This window comes from Culex quinquefasciatus, chromosome 3 (genome assembly GCF_015732765.1).
Source record: "Culex quinquefasciatus strain JHB chromosome 3, VPISU_Cqui_1.0_pri_paternal, whole genome shotgun sequence".
In the NCBI taxonomy this organism is placed as follows: Eukaryota; Metazoa; Arthropoda; class Insecta; order Diptera; family Culicidae; genus Culex; species Culex quinquefasciatus.
In genome coordinates, this window is record NC_051863.1 from 8,230,995 (window position 1) to 8,248,042 (window position 17,048).

At 32.6% G+C, this 17,048-nt stretch overlaps 1 protein-coding gene across 2 annotated transcripts in view; it reads right to left on the reverse strand.

The window, feature by feature from the left end:
- The window catches only part of LOC6045490 (dipeptidase 1), a 416,070-nt gene that overhangs the window by 124,099 nt on the left and 274,923 nt on the right, over nt 1–17,048 (reverse strand). For both annotated transcript variants that reach the window (XM_038259115.1, XM_038259116.1), the window contains one exon: nt 6,438–6,672. The gene's annotated coding sequence lies outside the window, so the exon portion shown is untranslated. The remainder of the gene's footprint in view (nt 1–6,437; nt 6,673–17,048) is intronic.

Genomic DNA, 17,048 nt, shown 5'->3' on the forward strand with positions numbered 1-17,048 from the left:
CAGACATGGTTTTTAATCGTGTTTTTTACCGTTGTACATAAAAATTGGCATAGGGCTTTAGTACCCAATTCCAAAAAACACACACTGAGTGAAATTTGATGTCAAATTTTCATGTATTTTGTCAATAAATCGTTTAAATCAAAAAATGTTGAAAAGTGTTACTTTTCGAAACAAGTGCTGAAAAGTTCAACTTTTCAGCACCCATTTCAGTGCTGAAAAGTAGAACTTTTCAGCATTTATTTTGAAAAGTTTTGCTATTCGATTCTGTTATATTTGGTACAGAAAAGTATGCTATTTCGTCGTTCAAGAATGACAGGAAATGTAAGTAGTTTCACGACGTAATTGCAAAAATAATATTTCAATACGACTTTTTTTTATTATTTGAATAAATCCCACATATTCAAAAATTCGGTTAAAACTTAATTTTCAAAATGTTTAGTGGTTTGCCACCTTCTACAAAGTTGTTTCTTGTCTTATTTTGCACATTTTGGTCAGTAAAATACACATGAAACACAACATTTGATAAGTTTCCTGGACTGTTATTTAAAAGTTTCCAATAAATGATCAAGGACTTTAAAAGAAAAAAAAACTTAAGATAGAGATATCTCAGAAATTTCCCGATGAAACATTTCGCTCTTAGAAGCATTGGAAAGCTGAGAAAATTTCCTATAAGACTCTTCTGAAAGTAGTGATGACTATTTTTTCTCTTTAAGGTTGCCCAGAAAACACGCCGTGCCCCCTCCTCCCTTGAAGGTGGGAGGACGGGGGGTCTTTAAACATCTGGGAGAGATTTTTTTCAAAGAGCTTCAAAATTTCATTGAAAATAGAAGTCTTACCAGCTGAAAATAGCTTGAAACGCCTTTTCCTGAGTTTGAAATTATATTTAGCTTGTCTGGGATCGATAAAAAATATTCTCAATTTGTGTGTAATTCTAATGAAGTGCACCGTGTGTGTAATTCCAAAGTTTTGGATATTTTGAAAACTTATGATTGCACAACAACAGCGCAGATGTAAAATACATTTAAAACCAGTTTTTTAATACATGGCTTGTAATTTCATGTATTTATACATATTTTTTTTTAAATTTTCCTTTGCCTCCCCCTACCCCTCTTCTTCATTTTGGTCAGAATCAAAGGAAATGCAAATAAAAATACAAAAAATGGATCAAGAAAAAAATAAAATAAAAAAAGTTATGTTTTTGTAAAACAAAAGTTGCACGAAATGACAATCTGCACTGGGAAATAATAAAAACCCTTGAAAGTTTTCACGAGAATATATCGATACCTATATGATCTCTCCAGTACTAAGCTTGCTTCCCAAGCAACACACTTTGTCAGATAAACGTATTTCCTAACTGGTTGTATAACCAATCCGCTTCGTTATCACAACTTGTTCTACAACTCCTGTGAACTGGAAAAAGCGCACTTTTTTTTGTTGTATAACTTGCCAGAAAAAGATGCAAGTTATCAGAGTAAGTTGTACAAATGTATTTGACAACACTGTGCCATCTAACAAGAGATTCAACGAAAAAAGGGGGCGTGGTTAACGGCTGTGCTGTCAAATCAAAGCGCACACTGAAAAGGAAAGTTAGATAGAAAACAGCTGTCTAACCGTCGACTAACTTACATGTAAACAAACGTTTCCTATTAGAATTTCAATCAAAGACGAAGCTAATAAAAAAAGTACGCTTGTTTCTGCAAGATTTATTTAAAATAATTCGAAATTGAAAAAAAAGAAAAACAATCATGGCGCGCATGTGATTAGTGTGAAATTCCCTGCATGGCGAACTTTTAGATTTTCCTTTTTTGATGAACTTCCTCTGTCCCAAGATTCGATCCGATGACTTCGACGATTTGTTGTTATCTCCACGGCAGGTCCAGGCGCGCTTCCACATCTCTCCACGGGGCTTCATAGTAAACAAGCTGGCCCAAGCGTCAATAAGAAGGCTGCTGTCTGTTTTGTTAGCTATAGAACTTAACTCCAACGAAGGCTGTCATTGGAATTGAAGTTATAAAAGTTTGTTTCAAATCAGTTTTTATAACTCCACTATATAACTTTGTTATAACAAACCGTTTAAACTGTCATTTCGATTACCGTACCACGGAGTAATATTGAGAATCGGTTTGATTTTGATTTGTTGTTTTTTCTATCATAAACTCTACAAGCTGATAATTTTTGTAGCTTTTACCAGCGACATGTTTACAAATTAACCGGTCAACAATCAAAACTATTGTAATCTTCAATGAATAAACATTATTGAAACTCTAAATTCCTCATGTACAAATTTACACCACCTAACAACACGCAATGTCAAGTTGAATATGTATGTTGAGCATCAGTTATATAATCTATTCTCCGATAACATTTGTGTAACAAAGCGAGAAAACGTAAGGTTATTTATAGAATGGTTGGCCACGCCCATTTTTTAGAAGATGCCGTCACTTGACAATGTTAGATAAGCAGTGAAACAAACAGTGCAATATTGTTTTTATTCAACAAACTGTTTTCGAGTAAAACATTGCAGATGAGGGAACAGCATCTTGGCATATCAGCACTTAGTCGTTCAATTACAGCTCATAAAAAGTGTTTTCGAGTGAAATAAAGTGATAAATAGCTCAATAGGAAGTGAGCATGTAAGTTTCTATCAAAAGTTTTCCAAAATAAATTGTTTTAATAGTGAAAATCAGCTAATTGGATGGAGTAGGGAGCGAGTGCATATTCCCTATGTTGTGTGTAAAAGTTGGAAAAGAGTGAAGTTGACTGTGTTTTAACACTTGTATGGCATACATCTCATGAGTTACATAAGTCTGTTATACAAGTAGTGAAACAAACTGATTTTTAACAAACGTTGACATTTTTTCTCGTATGTTGATCCAAAACAGCTATCTAACTATTATTCAACAGTCGACAAGTTATGAGTGCTACTTGGGTTGTTTCCTATCTACTAAGCTTAAGAGGCAGGATTTGGATCTTTTATTGGATAAATAAAAAGTAAGGAAGGAGTTTGAAAATCCGTACGGTAAAACTAAAATCCGTACAGTTGTAAAAAAAGTATCAAAAATGTTTTAAACATTATTACAGTTATGTTACTGTGAAAAATAAACAATAAATAAATGATTTGATGCACACTATTTTATTGAACGTTAAAGCTAAAATAAACCTTTGAGATTGAAATTACAAAAATGAAACGTTTTACGATTTGAAGCAATATGTTTTAAATGAATTCTACCGTGTTTTTAGGGAAATGCATAAAAAACGTTTCGTAGGTTATGGAAAATATAAAATGACGAAATAATGCATGATAAGAAAACAATTCTATCGCAAAAGAACTTTATTGGAATTATAAAAAAAATATCGTTCTGTTACTTCTTTTTCATCCAGTAATAGGCTTATCGTTGAGTATAAACTACTTAAAAAATGGAATGATTCAACAGCATTTGAAAAAAAATAATATATATATATATATATATAGACAGGCGTACCTCCACTTGGCCTTGCCAAATTTTTATTTTCTGAAACGGTGTCTGGCCGAAATCTTGATTTTTTTTGTCAATGACAATTTTTTTGTCGAAATTTTACCTCAATTTCAATTTTTTGAATCTGAAAAGAGGTAATTTTCAACCTTCCAAAATTGCAGCATTAAAATTTACACATTTTTTTTACTGTGTGCCATTTTGCTTTGTTTATGGCAGCCTATCTTAGTTGTTTGTAAACGAAGCAAAAAAAAAAAAGTTTTCTGTTTAGAAATTGTGATTGTGATGTTTATGTATTTTGAATTTTTATTAAACTCAAAAAACGTCACTGGATAACATATATTTGCTTATTTTAAGTAATGATAGAAATGATTTTTTTTAATTTTAACTTTTTGACCAGGTCTTAAAGATTTTTTTTTATTGCGACAGATCAAATATTATTTTGTAAAAAATATCTCAAATAGAATTGAAAATTATTTAGCAATAATTCGATGTAGTTTAATGAGTGGTTTCTATTTTAGTTTTAATCACAATAGATAGGATATGCAGAAAAGCACTTTTCATCGATGGTATATTATTTCCAAACAATTTCTGACACCAAAATATAACTCATGCTTAATTCATGATGCCATAGAAAAGCTTTTTTGGCAACTAATAGCTTTTACAATTCATTTCATTTGAATTTCTCATGAAAATTATTGCAAAAGCTTCCTGTTTGTATTTGATTTTTGCAAAAAAGCAGCATTTTTTAAATTGTGGTTTTTTTATAAAGCAAATGTCCAGATGACTAAAGTCAAGCCGGTTGAGATTATCTGATAATCAACAAATTTTAAATAAATCAAAAAAGTTTTTTTTCAAAATTATTGTACAACTCAAATAAACTTATCAATTGAATTTTCTACAAAATTTCGCTATATTTTTTTATATGCCATATCAATTACTCCGTGAAGTTGCAACGGAGTGAGAAATAGTAAAATTTTGACTCTTTTTGTTTCATACAAATTAATCAGTTATGTATAAGTTATTATAAACATTTCCAATTGTAAATCCAACTTCGATTGATTGTTGGACCAATAATGAATATTTTTTTGGAGCCTCGGGCGTTGTAATGTTAAACAGTTCATTTTTTGAGTGAGGTTGTAAGTGTCCCTTAGTGAAGAGGGTGGAAGGTATAAAATAACGTGAGAAAAAATTGCTATCCAAAATATTGCAATATGAATGAATAGGAAAATTTAATCAACATATAGTCGCTATCGTGCTAACTTGTCGTACGTGCATTTTGGGCCAAATTGAGTTAAGAACGCCATATTGTGCAGCTCACAATGCCTCACCTTTTGACCGTCACAGATCCCCAAAATTCGATTTCAATCCTGAGATATTCAACAAAAACCCAAAAAACTCCGTGCATTTTTGTCACTTTATATATGAAAGTAGTTTCAATCTTGTTGTGCTATCTTGTCACTCCATGAAAATTGATGTAAGTGCGACAAAAGGCCAAAGGGATTTCAGGCCAGGATGCGTTTGTCGCACGTACAAGCTAGACTACCGTAAACATTTGTAATTATAACTCGGGACTCCAGCAACCAACTTCAACCAAACTTTGGGACAATGCACAGAATGGTGAGCCAAACAAAACGTGTTTGTTATTGTTTACATTGCGTGCTCTCGTTTTTGTATATTCAAGGTCAAACATTAAAACGCGTTTTTCTCGGAACGTCGAAATGGCGGGTGCGACATGATAGCACGACGACGTCGATATGAACAAATTCTAAACTTATAACTTGCAACTATAACATTTCAATTCATTGCTATATGATGTCTGAGGTGTGTTCAGATAATATTATTTAAAAGTTCAGGAATTTAGTCACAATTTCATATAATGAATCTGTTTCATTGAAATCAAAAACACATTTCAGGTTTCATCAATCAAAAACCAAACCTCGATTTCCAAACCAAAAAAAATCCACCAGATTTAAGTCGAAAATGAAACGAGACCCAGTCAAAACAACAGTTAGCATATGTTGTTCTGGCCCCACTCAATCTGTACCCAGATTATCATTTTCGAGCCTCCGGGGAGATAATCAGGCTGACACCGAGCAGTATCCACCAAAAAAGAAAAAAAGATGCAAAGTTGGGAGCAAGGAAAAACAACTCTCGACGAGACAACCAACAAAAAAAAGGGGGGAGGCGAGGAGGGTTGAAAAGTCGGCAGCAAACCTACGACGAAAAATAATCTTTTATTTACGAAATAAGAGGCACTTCTCCGCCCTCCGCCCACACATTTTTCCGGTGGGGATTCATTCAAATTTATTTACATTTGTTTGCATGAAAAGCGCAATTGTTTTGTGGGAAACCATTTCCCTGGAAGGATGTTTGTCGGGGGTTGTGTTTTCTTTTCGAGATTTTCCCCAACATTTTATCCTCCATTCTTGGTTGAGCCTTTTTTGCTGCTCTTTCGTGGAAATGGTTTCAAGTTCATGTTCTTGAAGGGCAATTATGAGTAAGACTTTGAAACGAGCAAAGAGGATGCAGATGAGTGTTTCGAGATAATGGCGTTCTGAAATGGTTGTTCCTTTTGAGTAAAGCAAAAAGCAAATCTAAAGGTGAAGTGCCCTCTCGAGAGAGGATGTAATGCTCAGTGTGATGGTCCTTGAGTGAACTTGAAGAGGCGGCAGCAGGTGCCCCTTGTTGATAAGACAGCGGGGAATTTCCCTGGCAAATTGCAATCTTTCATTTGGGTTTGAGATTGACCTGAATTGTGAGCGGGAATTGGATTCGGATTCCAGCGAATCTTCTGCTTATCTTGTGTCGGAATTACATTTGTGTTAAATTAATTTTATTATTTGAAACCTTAGGGCATCAGTTTTTTTTTTTCAGAAACACAATTTATTTCAATAAGAGCTTAATAACAAATTAATTTAATCACAACAATTTTAAAAATCGAAAAGAGTACTAAACACTTACCAAGCTTTGTCCTACAGTGGCAGGATTTGTGGCACTCAGATCATCATTATTCAGTTCGCAGCCTATGTTCACACTCCACTCTGGCAGACATTCTTGCTCGCACAGACATAGGCGACGCTTTATCTCTCTAAGCTTTTATGATAATCTCGGAGCTTGATTTAAACTCGCACGGACTAATGTCAGCAACACTGTTCGTGACAAATAAATTGCGGAAGAGGACGATTTCGATGGAGTTCTGAAACAAAATAGAGAAAATACTTCTAGAGATTCTGGACAAGCCAAAGTAACAAAAATAAAGTAAAAATCGTCATTAGAACCAGCCTGCCACCGTCAAACCAGCCAAAAACAAATTGCTTCCCAGAAAATCATATCAAAAAAGTAAATCACAATATGTCGTCTTCTCAAACGAGCACCTTCGCCTCATGTGTGGGAGTGATATGCAAAATGAAATATAAAAGCACATTAACGAAAGGATTTTTCTTGAGCTTTCCCATCCTTCGTTTTTTTGTCCTGTCTGGCCGTCGGGGACAGTTTCGATCGATTGATGGTATTTTGATTGAGAAGCACCACCGAGTGGAGCAGTAAAAAAATGTTTGAGACAGGATGGATGGATGGATCCGGTCGCCCACTTGTGTCATCTTGCAAAATGTGATTTATGCGTTTGGGTGTTGGGATTTTTCTTTTTTATTTATCTCTTGTGCGGTGAATTGCCTGGGAAAGGGTGAACGTCGATCACCGTTTGATAACAAAGTTATGAGGTTTTTTTTAGAGGTGCAAAAGACTATTTCCATGTGTTCCACGATTCTTTTTTTAAAGACTTTATTTTGTCATGAGAATTTAACTGGAAGTATAAAATGCAAAAGTTCACCTCCAAAAAAAAAAAAAAACTAACTTAATCCACCTATGTGGTTGGAGCTTTCCTCACTTATTGCCATTAATGGCTGATATGATGGAATTGTACAAAAATTTCATGTCTTTTTTAGATCCGGAGTAAAAAAGTACATCAATATCACTTAAGTGTACATATCTCAAGACAGGGTTGCCAGATCTCCAATGTTTTGAATTCGTTGGAAAGGTCTTTTGATAAACTTACCAATAATGGGTCGGATGGTGGATCTGGTCATAGTTTACATACATTTATGTGAGATCCGGCTTCCAAAAAGTACATCAATATCACTTAAGTGGCCATATCTCGAGACAGGGTTGCCAGATCTTCAATGTTTTAGGCTCTTTGGAAAGGTCGTCTTTTGATAACCTAACCAACGATGGGTCGGATGATGGACCCGGACATAGTTTACATACATTTAAGTGAGATCCGGATATATATGAAAACACCTTTTTATACATAACTTTTAAACTACTTATCAAAACTTCAATCTGTATAAAACTCGATCTATGGGACCCTAAACCAAGTCGAATGCAACAGGTTCGGGTCAAATCGGTTCAGCCAGTGCCGAGAAACATGAGCTAGTTTGTTGGTCACATACATACATACACACACACATACACACACACATACACACACACACACAGACACACAGACATTTGTTCAGTTTTCGATTCTGAGTCGATATGCATACATGAAGGTGGGTCTACGACGTTTTTATACAAAGTTCATTTTTAGAGCAGGATTATAGCCTTACCTCAGTGAGGAAGGCAAAACGTGTTAAAACAAAATTTAAAACAAACTAAAACAAATGAACCAAGATCTGTATAAATAAAAAATGAAAAATGTCTAAATAAACACAAAATATAATCACCAAATTCACTCATTAGCTCAATCCCACTCAATCATTAATTCTTTAGGGTCGTTTTAAAACTAACGTTCATGATTTTTCGGGATTTTAAACCTCCCTTTTCCTATCTATCAGTCCCCTATCTCAATCACTTGCTCAGTCACTAACTCATTCACTCACCCTTTCACATACTCATGCACTTAGTCATTCACTCACTCAATCACTCATTCACTTACTCATTGTAGAGAACCTCCAGAGAAATGCCATGGCAATCAAACACAACAAAACTTGCTCTTCCGTCTCTTTCCCACTCATGTGCTTCTAAACTAAGGAACTCAATTTTGACAAGTAATTCAAGCGCTGCACTGAGTGACGACGCTTCTCTCTCAGGTTCTCTAACTCATTGACTCACTCTTCAACTCACTCATTCACTCACTCACTTACTCAATCACTCATTCACCAACTCACTCACTCACTCACTCCTTCACTCACCCCCTCACTCATTCATTCACTCATTCATTCATTCACTCACTTATTCACTCACTCGTTTTTTTGTTCACTCATTTACTCACTCATTCACTCACTCGCTAACTCATTCAATTACCCCTTCACTCACTAATTCACTCATACACTCATTCATTCAGTCACTCATTCACATCTTATCAATCACTCGCCAAGACATCACCTCTTTAATAATCTCAAAACATGATAATTATGGCTAGGGATTTTTCTATGCTTTCGCGGACAGCGTGAAATTTAGGATTTTTTTTTTGTGAAGTTTAACATTATGTTTAATCAAAGCTTCAAAGTATGTCTATTTTAAAAATTTCATATTTTTTTTGCAAATTGAATGGTTAAATCATCCTTTTTATTGCGTAATTTTTCAACAGAAGCTAATTAAAATTTCCCCAGCTCCTGATTTGAAATTACACTCTTTTACCACTAATACACAGAAAAAAATAATAAATTTTTCAATGGTCGAAAATTTGGTTTGTAGAATATTTCCTAATGTTTTAGTGATTTTATCCTAAAAAAAATGAAACTCAACAGAAACTGATGAAAATTTAAGATGTTCCTGATGGAAAATTAAACTTTTTTTAACACAAATATGTGACCATTTGTGGCAGTGCGTGGCCGAATAGTTACGCTGTCCGCTTTGTAAGCGGATGATTCTGGGTTCGATTCCCATCTGCTGTAACCTTCCATCAGATGAGGAAGTAAAATGTCGGTCCTGGCCTTGGTTGTTAGGCCGTTAAGTCATTTCAGGTGTAGGAGTTGTCTCCTACTCCGGTGAAATCGCTGGCGGCGGTTGGACTCACAATCCAAAGGTCGTCAGTTCAAACACTGGGGTGGAAGGTTCCTTGGAGTAAAAGAGGTTTGGGTGCTCTCCCCATTCAAGCCTTCGGACTCCTAGGTTCGAGCAGAAACTTGCAATAGAGACCACAAAAGACCCGGGGGTCGTTAATGTGGATGGTTTGATTTTGATGTGACCATTGCTAGATGCAATATTACAATTATTTTTTATATGTATTTCATGACAGATTTTGTGTTAAAAATAAGTAATTTTACAAATTAGGTTAAATTTTCATTATTTGAGGTAAAATTGCACAAAAAGAGGAAATATTCAAGAATGAAAATTTCAACTTCCTAAACTTAAACTTTTTTTAACCCTTTAAGGCCTGAATTTTCAAAAAAATATTTTTTTAGCTAATGAATGGAAAATGATCTTGAGGGCCATACGAAAATTATAGGCTACTTAAGAAATTTTAGATTTTTGGGTCATATATCAGGCCTGAAAGGGGTAAATGTGTGTTTTTTCAAATGAATTTATGAATGAATAAATAAAAGCAACATTCTGGATCAACTTTCACAAAAACAATAGTAATATTACACACAAAAATATATCTGAATGTTATATTATTTATGATGAAACATTTTTCACGTCATTAAATATTTAAATTTAAAAGCTATTTGATGTAAATTTGCAACAAACTTTACGTAAAAACATAAATTTACGTGTGATTCAACCGTTTACGCTGAATCTCAAGTTTACATCAACTGAGTTTACATGTGATTCATCTTTTCCGTGTCGAGTTATTCCACACTTTTTTTTTGTGTACACCTGGGAACAGTGACAGATTTTGTTCAAATAAATGTGTAAATTTACTTCAATTTTTTTGGAAATTTTGATTAGTTTCTGTTGAATGTAACATTTTTACAAACACCCAAAAAAGAGCCAATATTAAAGAAACCGAATTTTCTATTTTCTATTTTTTCTGTGTAGGAGCAATTCCAGCCCAAAACAGGATTATTTTACAAAAAGACTCACGAAAAATGTAGGATGGAGCAACCCTCTTAAAAAAAATCAAAAATCATTTACTAAAACTCACAGAAAAAAAAATCATGGTAATATTACATTTAGCAAGGGGTAACTCTTTTAAATCAGAAAAATGTATTCTCTGAAAATGTGTAATTTTACCACTTTTTTGGTGTAATGTAATTTTTTCAGTCTAAATTGAGGTAATTCATTCTTTCAAAATTACTCCTTCCAAATTTACAACTTTTTTACTATGCTGTTTTTTTTAATTGCTTTTAACGTAAAAAAATTCAAAACACCAACACGAGAATTGATTACCCAAACAATTTTGCATAAAAGTCTCTATATTGACTACTGTCCTTGTGAAGTTACAGAGATTTAAAAAAATAAAAATGAGAGACTTGATTTTTTAGTCTCGAAAATATTTTTACCCGAAACCTCGTCCGATTTCCTATAGTTTGTCTTTGACCAGACAAGTCAATACACAGTAAATAAATATGTAAATTTAAAAGGTGTGTTTTGAAAGGTTGAATATTACCTCAGTTATGATGTGACTTTACCCCAATTCAAACTGAAAAAGTTACATTACACCAGAAAAATGTTACAATTAATTTGTAAAGTGGTAAGCACATTTTCAGAGGTGAAATTACACACCTTTCTTGATACACAGAGCAAAAAAAGTAGGATTTTGGATTGTTGAAAATTTGGTTGGTTACCTCTTTTTTTTAGTAATATTACTCAAAGAATGTGGTGTAAAATGTGAACCTGAAAAAAAATCTTCGGCAACTGATGAAAATTCGCCATTTCCTGCACAGAAAAAATTCATGGTAATATTACATCTGGGAAGGGGTACATCTTTTATGTTAGAAAAAATGGGTAATTTAACTTCTGAAATGTTTAATTTTACCAATATTCTGATGTAATGACACTTTTTCAGTCTAAATTGAGGTAAAATTGCATCATAATCCATCATTTTTTTCTGTGTAATATTACCATGTTTTTTTACTGTATATAATAGGTGAGTGGAGTGAGTAATCTTGATACCTAATCTAATTAAATAAATAAAGAAGCTATAAGAAGGGACTGAAAAAAATTGTTGGACTACTCGTTAAAAAATAATATAATTTTGAAAGGTGTTATTTTTGAAGGTTGAATATTGCCTCTTTATTGTTTGAATTGTAAGTCAATTTTGAATGAAAAGGTGGCATTATACCAGAAAAATGATAAAATTACTAATTTTCAGAGGTAAAATTACACATTTTTTCTGACATAAAAAATGTACCGCTTTCCAGATGTTATATTATCATGATTTTTTTTACAGTGTAGAGAAATATTTCAAATTAGAGATTGGTATCCAAAGTATTAACATTAAGTATGAGACTGAAAAAGTCTTGTCTAAATTTTGATGATAATCGCGTTGAGCTTCTCTTGAATGTTCATCTTTAGAGAACATTTCGAAGTAAGGAGTTTTTAACAGTACCTTTTGAGATTGCTGCATAATCAAACCCCCGGCAGGACAACCTGCATCGTTTCGTCGTAAATTGATCAGAACCGTTTTGCTTCTACCAATTTCCTATGTCCATACCCCTACCTGTAAATCGAACGCAATTTCGGCTCATCGAGATTTTGAGCATAAAATGCCGAACCTTTCGGAAAATGCCGTCATCTCTGCCGTCCCCGCCATTATTCCGTCAATATCTTTTCAATCAACGCACAAATTCGGTCGAGAAAGATGGTCCCTTCGGAGAATACACGTCGAGAACCTACTGCTGCTGCAGGTATTCTCGAACGTGTGCGGATACGTAATTGAGTTGGCGGTGGACCGGCCGAAACCAATTTTCACCGTTGCTGTCACAGTTTTCTTCGGTGCTGGGGTCGCTCTAATGTCCAGCCAAAAATTGGACACATTCTCACGTATTTGTGGGTGTGTGTGTGCGTCCGTGTCCGTATGTGACGCATAATCCAGAGATAATTTGCCGCAGATAAGCCAAATCTCGCCGAACCGATGAGGATAAATGGGGAAATAAGTGGCAACTTGTACCAATGGCAGACTTCAGACGACTGCAGGAACTGGGGAAATGGAACGGAGCGGAAGTTCCGGTAACGAAATCCGGACCCAAACCAATTCTGTCGTCGATTCTGGCCCTCGGCATGGTCGGGTTTTTTGAAGAGGAGATACATTTATTCGAAGAATTAGGGGAGAGATGCCAGTTTTTTTTGGAAAACCTAATTTTTGTGTGGACCTTTTCTTCTTAAAATTGTCAAATTTGGTCACCCTCCCCTACAAAACGCACACAAACTTTGCTAATGCTGCTGAAAGGACAACCCCCGAAGGCTATGTATGTTTCCAGTTTTGATCCTATCTCGGTTGAATATTTGCTTTTCCATTTTATACGACTGCGGGGGGCTGAGAAAGGTCTTTTGGCTGCCACATTCCGGAGAAGGTCGTCGCACATACTCACACGAAATCGGAATGATTATTTAGGCAAATGGGAATCGTCCTTTCGATATTGTTGGTCCTCGTCTTCGTGTTGACGATCTATCTTGGTCCCCGCAGGATACATCTTCTCAAATACCTGGCGCAAAAGGAGGGGGAGCCGTCCTGAATCGAATTTTTCCTTGGAGTAGCAACGGTAGAAGCACTGGTTTCCGGTTTCGATAACGAGAAAATGAAGCCACCGGTTCGGGATATCCAACCCCGGAGAGCCGTTCCTGTTTATCTAAGGCCACTGCTGGGGTTCCGGACGATTTGGAGAAGCTCACTATTTTTATTTATTTATTTTTTTTTTGCTAGAGCTTCGCTGAAGGTAACGAGATCTTGCTGGGAGTAGTGATTGTATGTCATCAAGGATGCTGCAATCATAATAATAAAATGTTGGCCGTATATTGGAGGACGAAAAGTACGGGTGTAATTTGATGTAAGTCGAACTAGTTTTGATAAGTTCACGATTAAATGTATTCGTACAGGTTTGAAGAGTTTAGTTTAAAATGCAATAGATACATGTTGATATAAATTGTCTCACTTTTATAGGAACCATCCATAAACCACGTGGAAACTGTTTTGAAATCTCAGACCTCCTCCCCTCCACCCCTCGTGGACAATTTCCATACAAAACAAATCTTTTTTTGTGTGGAGCGTTGACATTAGCTGTAACAAGGACGTATTAAACTAGGACAAACAAACAAACTTTTTGACAATTTGGCAGTTTGTTTGCCTGCATTTATTTGCAGAAACGTCAGCCTGCATGCATTTGGCCTTGTTTGCGAGTTTGACGAACTATCAAATACAAAAAAGTGCGAATTTGTTTGCCATAGTCTAATGGCTCCTTCAGCTTGACAGATCATTTGCTGAAGATTCGGCAATCGTTAATGGTATTCCAGTTTTCAAAATTTAATTTTGCCTGTCATTAAAAATGTTTCCAGTACTGTTATATGTCACGGGTGCATCAACTCTGTACAGTTTCATACAAATTTACTTGCTATTGAATTTTGAAGTTTTGTTGTAAGAAAAGTGTAAAAAATATTCTGATTAAAAAAATAAATAATTTTTAAATATTGTAGGTATTAATAACATTCCTCCTAGACTTAGAGTATACATATCAATAAGGAATAAAATTTTGAGCATTTGTCGGGGTTGGAGATGCTTATCAAAAGTACTCACTGAATTTTCTCGACTTTGGCAGAACGAATTTTGTCCGGGTTTGTTCCATTCGGTCCACTTTCGGTTTGGTATCGGAAACTGTATTGGTAAATTTAATTGTTCAATAGTTATGCAAACAAGCAATGCTAAAGGAGGGTTGATTTTCAGAAAACCTCTGCAGTTCCAGCTTGGATGTTGTAAATAAACATCTGGTCTTTCGACCTTTATTAAATTTATTTGGAAACTACCTTCCACAGCTTTTATTGGTAGGCTTTTTATGCTAGCATCTGTGCGTAACCAAATACAAACAAGATGCTTTTGCAATTGATTTTGTGAGGAAAGCAATCATCGAGGCATTTTTTGCAGTCTCTAGTTTTTGAATTCATTGATATAAAATGCACAGTTATATAGTTTTTGAAGCGTTCGCGTGATTTCGATTTTTATTTGTTTTTTTTTTTTTCAAAACTTATCGAATTATATCAATACAGATTAAAATAGTCCACAATATTTAAAAAAAAGTTGTAAAATAAAAACTCAAGAACCACAAAAATGTTCCAAATTTTCATGTTATTATGTTTTTAAGTTTTTAAATTTTTATGTTTTTATGTTTTCATGTTTTTATGTTTTTATGTTTTTATGTTTTTATGTTTTTATGTTGTTATGTTTTTATGTTGTTATGTTTTTATGTTTTTATGTTTTTATGTTTTTATGTTTTTATTTTTTTATGTTTTTATGTTTTTATGTTTTCATGTTTTTATGTTTTTATGTTTTTATGTTTTTATGTTTTTATGTTTTTATGTTTTTATGTTTTTATGTTTTTATGTTTTTATGTTTTTATGTTTTTATGTTTTTATGTTTTTATGTTTTTATGTTTTTATGTTTTTATGTTTTTATGTTTTATGTTTTTATGTTTTTATGTTTTTATGTTTTTATGTTTTATGTTTTTATGTTTTTATGTTTTTATGTTTTTATGTTTTTATGTTTTTATGTTTTTATGTTTTTATGTTTTTATGTTTTTATGTTTTTATGTTTTATGTTTTTATGTTTTTATGTTTTTATGTTTTTATGTTTTTATGTTTTTATGTTTTTATGTTTTTATGTTTTTATGTTTTTATGTTTTTATGTTTTTATGTTTTTATGTTTTTATGTTTTTATGTTTTTATGTTTTTATGTTTTTATGTTTTTATGTTTTTATGTTTTTATGTTTTTATGTTTTTATGTTTTTATGTTTTTATGTTTTTATGTTTTTATGTTTTTATGTTTTTATGTTTTTATGTTTTTATGTTTTTATGTTTTTATGTTTTTATTTTTTTATGTTTTTATGTTTTTATGTTTTTATGATTTTATGTTTTTATGATTTTATGTTTTTATGTTTTTATGTTTTTATGTTTTTATGTTTTTATGTTTTTATGTTTTTATGTTTTTATGTTTTTATGTTTTTATGTTTTTATGTTTTTATGTTTTTATGTTTTTATGTTTTTATGTTTTTATGTTTTTATGTTTTTATGTTTTTATGTTTTTATGTTTTTATGTTTTTATGTTTTTATGTTTTTATGTTTTTATGTTTTTATGTTTTTATGTTTTTATGTTTTTATGTTTTTATGTTTTTATGTTTTTATGTTTTTATGTTTTTATGTTTTTATGTTTTTATGTTTTTATGTTTTTATGTTTTTATGTTTTTATGTTTTTATGTTTTTATGTTTTTATGTTTTTATGTTTTTATGTTTTTATGTATTTATGTTTTTATGTTTTTATGTTTTTATGTTTTTATGTTTTTATGTTTTATGTTTTTATGTTTTTATGTTTTTATGTTTTTATGTTTTTATGTTTTTATGTTTTTATGTTTTTATGTTTTTATGTTTTTATGTTTTTATGTTTTTATGTTTTTATGTTTTTATGTTTTTATGTTTTTATGTTTTTATGTTTTTATGTTTTTATGTTTTTATGTTTTTATGTTTTTATGTTTTTATGTTTTTATGTTTTTATGTTTTTATGTTTTTATGTTTTTATGTTTTTATGTTTTTATGTTTTTATGTTTTTATGTTTTTATGTTTTTATGTTTTTATGTTTTTATGTATTTAATTTTTTACTGTAGAAAACTGAATTCAACAATTTCGAGCAGAAATCAACAATTCTCATACAATTTGTTTTTTTTTTGTTTAATTTTATAAAGCTTTAGGATAGTTTCAATCAAATATTGTACATGTTTTTGAATTCACGGAAATTGGGAAATTATGACAAAAAAAAAATATTCTACAGATGTACTGTTTGGTTTTTTAAGAATTTTTGGAAATGAACTAACAAAATATTTTTTTTTAAAGTAAATGTTCAAATTTACATAATTTTATGAAACTTCATCAAAACTTTGTTGAAAAAAGTCATCAAATGAATTTGTTAAAAAACCGTATTATGATTTTTTGAAAAAAAAAATGGAATTTTGAAAATTTTGGAAGATGATGTTGGTTGATTGTGGCAAACATATTGAAAAATCTTAAAATAGGAGAAATGGAAAACCAAAACGATACAAAGCCAAACTGCAACATGTTCTATGCTTCTACCAGAAAGTCAGCTCTCAATTATTCAAATGAGCTAGCGTTAGAGTAAACTGGTACCCGTTTAGTCATTTAGAGCAATTTAACGCCTTGTACCACGATGAAGACGACTCCGCTAGCAATGTTCTGTTCTGCCTTGGTTCTGCCACCAAATTTAATTGTTGAATTAAATTTTATTTCGAGAACGTCCTCCGAAAAAACAACTGTTGACAACGAACGAGCGCTCCGGAACTGGTAGCTGCCTGCATGCAAAACAAGTTCTTGGTGTTCTTCAAAATCCCGCTTGGCTTCAGAAATGTGACTTGGTTGCCGCCTAGGGTAGGATCATTTTTGGGACTGCTACAGCGAATCAAAATTGTTAATATT